Genomic DNA, 4,906 nt, shown 5'->3' with positions numbered 1-4,906 from the left:
TTTTATTCATAAGTTTAAAATAAATAAAATAAAAAATTAAAAGATTTATAGTCCAATTTTAATATCACTACAAGAAAAATACCCATTCAACCACACTTTTTTTAGACTACATTTGAAAAGCGTAGCCTATTCTTATAATAGGATACGTTTTTCTCTGTGTGTTTTTTTTGTAGGAGAATAGGAAACACATTTGTGGCATCACTTGAAAAACGTCTCTTTAAATGTTATAGATATCACTTATAAAGCGTAGCCTTATCTTAAGAGCTATGGGTTCACTTTTTTAACCAAAAAAAGCGCTTTTAAAGAGTACCTTATTTGTTATGTTTTGGGTGTGCTTTAATAGCGTTGCCTAATGTAAAAACCCCAAATACACTTATATAGGACTTAGTGAAAATTTTTTTTGTTTCTTTTTCTTCATCGATGTCCTTGGCTCCCTCATTCCTTCTCTCATACCAAAGCACCAAATAATAAAACCCTAGCTGCTTCTCCAATCTCCCCGTCGTTGTGCCCTCTGTCTTCATGTGTCACTATCGTCATCTCACTTGTTATCGTCTCACTTACTGATATGCGGCTCTAATTGCTCCCATCTTCAGCAAGGAGTGAACATATTTTTCAGAGCGGTCTCCTCTCTTGATAATGGTAGCAAGGGCATGAACACAAGAAAGACCTGTGAGTTGCCAATTGTTGTATGTGCACTTATTTTGGCCTAAGTGTACGGATAGCTTCTTAGATCTCTGTTGATCCTCAAAAATTTTGCGCTCATCATCACCAACCCAAATTGAAAACCAATACCTAACAGCCTTCGCAAAATCGTCAAGTCTCTTCTGTTGCACAGGTGCTAAGTCAGTGCTCGTGTGTGTTGATAAAACCATCTTATACTTGGTCATCCTCCTCATAATGAAGCATCGTAGTTCTTCGCAAATTGTGAGTATTGGTTTCGAGCGATAATTGACGATCTTCACGTTCCAAAGGTTGTCTGCTTTCGGACTAAGAGAAAAGTGAGCCTTAACCCTAAGCACTTCTGCTTCGAATTCTGCTTCTATCTCTTTCTCTGCAGCTTCTCAGAGCCCTACGAAATCAAAGTGAAGAAAGAAGAACTTGTTCGAGCTCGCTCAGTTCCTACCTAACTGGGGAATCGGATACCACATGACCAAGACTCGCTGGAAAGAAGTTTCTTATGAAATCACCAAAATCAATCTCTACAAGGTTCCTCCATTTTCTCAATCTTAATCATTTCATCGTATTATTTGAAATTCGTGATCAAACTTAAATCACTTTTTTTGGCAGGATGAAAGACATGGCAAGGCATAGGAAATTACTTTTAAAAATGGTTAGCTTCGTATCTCTTATTATCAAAGTTTTTATTTATTTTTTTATTAATTCTGTTTTGCATTTTTAGTAGAAGGGCTTCATTAAGAAGTTGTGATTTGCAATTAGTTATGTGTGTTGAAGGCAATGATTACTATGCTGAAGTTTTATTTTCAATTGGAGTGTTATATATGAATTTGGCTTGGTAATCATTTAGGGTAATGTATATATTATAATCTCTTTACAAGGGATCCATAACTGAAGAGTCTGCATAATCAATAAAAAATCTTGATAAGTGAAAATTCTTTGAACATATTATTGATGCACTTTTCTCTTGTAACATAATCTTATGGTGTGGTTGGAAGGGGGTTAAGGGAGTGAATGTGATTGAAAACTTGAAATACTGAATCAGGAAGATGGAATGTGCTATGTATGGTTTTGATGTGCTTCTTGGTTGAATTTTTAGTTTATTGGAATATCTAGTTGAATGCTTTTGTTCTTCTTACTGGTTAAACTTTCTCTAATTGTCTGATTCATATCGTGTCATGTCCAACAATGTAAAATTTTATGATCTAAGTCTTTTAAGTTATGCTAATATGATTATGTGTTAGAACTTAGAAGCCTTGCTCAATAAATTCTTGAAAGCATTTGCAAGTTGCAAAAAGCCTATTACATGCGGTATTACATAAACAACAAAGATCTTTTGTACTTGTTGTATGGTTGGCTATTCCGCATATCACTGCCACATATGAAACAGAATTCTGGACTAAATTAACATACAATTGATATGAAAAATTTTGCCTTAGCTTAGCTATTTCAGAATCAGTAATAAATTATTGTAGTCTTAGCTAAGAAATTTTTAATTAGTGATTGCTATTCAAGTTACTTTTAGTTTGATTTATTGAATGATGATGATGCTGAAAATTCTATTTGTTAGAGTGCAAAATTTGTTGAAAGGCTAAAAGCCAAGTTTTATGATTAAATTAATTGATGATACATGCTAATGATTACTTAAGATGATGTTGGACTATTTGTTAATATGATGCAGTAAATTGATGATAATATATGTGAATTGTTTGAGTGATTTGTGGCTGGATTGTTGTGTTGAGTAATGTAGAAAATGTTGATTTCATATGAGTATGCTTAAATGTGAAAACTGACCAAAAATGGTGATTTATTAATCCTGAGTATTTGGGACTAATTTAATCTTTTCAACAAGTCACAAAAGGTAAAAGAAAGTTAGAATGCAAGGTTAGAGTGAGTGAAAAGTTAGGAATCAATTTTTGACCTCTCAAAACCCAAGGTTACATGTTGCAGAATTATGTAGTTTTGGACAGCATTTTGTGAACAAAACTGGGAGCAATCTAGCCACTCAAAATGGGTGAAATTATTTTTCTATAAAATTTTAATATGTGTAGATTGTTCCTCTAAAATTTCAGAATTTTTTGATGTGTGGTTTGGGAGATATGATTTTTAGAAAATTGTCATTTTCTGCAGAAATATTGCTGTCCGAATTCTGAAACAGCAATTTCAAAACCACATATCTCAATATTCTGAAACTCTTTGGAGGTGAAACCAAAGAAGGGTGAAATATTAGGATGTCTAGTATTTTATTCCCAAATTTCAGGACAATTTGAGTTTTGTAGAGAAAGTTGTGCTTTCTGGAAGTAGGGCTGTTCACCGCTGTGACAACATCCTTTCCTTAAAACAAAATCATATTTCAAGAGACATAACTTTTTCTAGAGAAGTGAAAATTCTCTGAGACTTTAACTAGGTGAAAGATGGGTAATTCTAGTTCAACCACACCAAAATTTAGGAGAATCCAACAAAAGATGGATTTTGTATGATTTTTCTAAATTGGTTACTGCTTGCTGTTTTTCTAAAAGTGTTTATGTTGAAGGGTGCATAGAATTTAAACTCTATTTTTTAGTTACGATCTTGTAGTCTAACCACAATTTATAATTGATTCGCTTCGTGCAGGTGAGGTAGGGAGCAATCATGATGATTCCATTGTTGATTTTATCAAAGGAAAAATGAATTCAAAGGAAGCTGCACAAATTCCCAGAAGAACTACAAGGTCTTTAACTTCATCTTCTGCACAAAATTTTGCTTCATCTTTAGTTAAATTTTGTTTGTTTTCTATTTTTTTTTTGTCTTTAGTTTCATCCTATGTTACTATTAGTTAACTGGTTTCAATTTCATTCCTTGGGTTTGAGTTTCTTCTCCAAAATCCCTAGTTGAATCATGGATAAGAGCATGTTAGCTGGTTTAGAATCACTTCTAGAAGCTGATCAACAAAGAATGGCATCCATGATAGAATAGGTTTAAATTTGTGACAGGTACTTCCTCTTCACTCTATCTGTTAACTAATTCCATGTGTTTTGATTTGAGCTTCATGTTCCTAAAATTCTAAGTTAGGTCAGTACAAATAGTTTCAGATCTTTGTGGTGCTTGTTGTTCTGAAGCCATAGCCAAGTTCTCTATTAAACCAATGTAACCACTTTTGAATGTTGCATCTGAACGTTAAGGGAACAACATTTTTAATTACTTCGAATGGTTGAAGAATTAAAAAAAGAAATAAAGACAACTAAAGTAATTCCAAGATTTATTTTCTCACATTGTGAAGCATTTTTATTAATCATCTGTGTTTGAAGCTGTTCTGCAGAGAATTATATCTCCAATAAGCTTCTTATGTAACTTTTGTTTGTGTAGATTCAAGTTGCATTTTGAACGGACGAAATTAGGAGAACTCCTCCAACACCACAAGATGAGATGAGAGCAAGAATGAGCTACTTACACGATAAATGAAGAATATAGGGATAAATGAGCGGGTAATCAAATAGCGAGTGACTCCTGAAGTGATAAGGGATGTTTCTTTACTAGCTAGAATGATGGCTGCTAATTTGTATTATTCCCAGATAAAAGATCTTATGTTTGAAGTAATTTATTTTTAGAGAAATAAATTTTATTTTTAGAGAAATAATTTATTATTCCCAAATAGAAGATTTTATGGCTACTAATTTATTATGGCAACCTAAATCTTGTTTAAGGATAATTTTTATTATTTAAAAAATAATTACATAGTATCATTATGTATTTATTTTTATTTTATAATGTTTCACTAATTTAATTAAAAATATAGGATTATATATATAATTATATTATTAAATATTAGGTTTTAAAAAAATTATTAAAAAAATAATGAGAGGCCTAAGGCTACACTTATATACAATAGTTATAGTATACCAAAAAAAAAAGCAAAAGACCTAAGGCTACACTTATAAAAAGTAGCAATGGTATACAATGTGGCTACGCTTTACAGGTGATGTAGTAGTGTTGAAAAGCGTAGCCTATTTTGGCAAAAATGGAAGTTGAAAAGCGTAGCCTTTGGTCCTAGACAGCATCACTTGAAAAGCGTACCCTATTCCCAAACGCCAATAGCGTAGTTCTTGGTACAGAAAAGCGTAACATTTGAGAATAGGCAACGGCCGAATAGGCTAGAAAGCGTAGCGGTAGCCCAGAAAGCGTGGCCGTAGCCTAAAGCATCATTTTTTTTTTTACTTTTGACTACACTTTTCAAGTGTACTTGAATGTGTAT

The 4,906-nt window shown here is 32.7% G+C and overlaps 1 long non-coding RNA gene across 2 annotated transcripts; it reads left to right on the top strand.

The window, feature by feature from the left end:
- Positions 1 to 398: 398 nt before the first annotated feature.
- On the top strand, positions 399 to 4,394 carry LOC130940516 (uncharacterized). 2 transcript variants are annotated; one of them, XR_009070313.1, is made up of 5 exons: positions 399 to 924; positions 1,058 to 1,206; positions 1,288 to 1,330; positions 3,289 to 3,647; positions 4,021 to 4,394. It is a non-coding gene; the product is annotated as an uncharacterized LOC130940516 (long non-coding RNA). The 2 variants fall into 2 exon arrangements; XR_009070312.1 differs by having other exon boundaries at positions 401 to 1,206.
- The last annotated feature ends 512 nt before the right edge of the window (positions 4,395 to 4,906 follow it).

This window comes from Arachis stenosperma, chromosome 7 (assembly GCF_014773155.1).
Source record: "Arachis stenosperma cultivar V10309 chromosome 7, arast.V10309.gnm1.PFL2, whole genome shotgun sequence".
Taxonomy (NCBI): Eukaryota; Viridiplantae; Streptophyta; class Magnoliopsida; order Fabales; family Fabaceae; genus Arachis; species Arachis stenosperma.
Note: the sequence above shows the minus strand (reverse complement) of the source record. Positions and strands in the feature narration are given on the sequence as shown.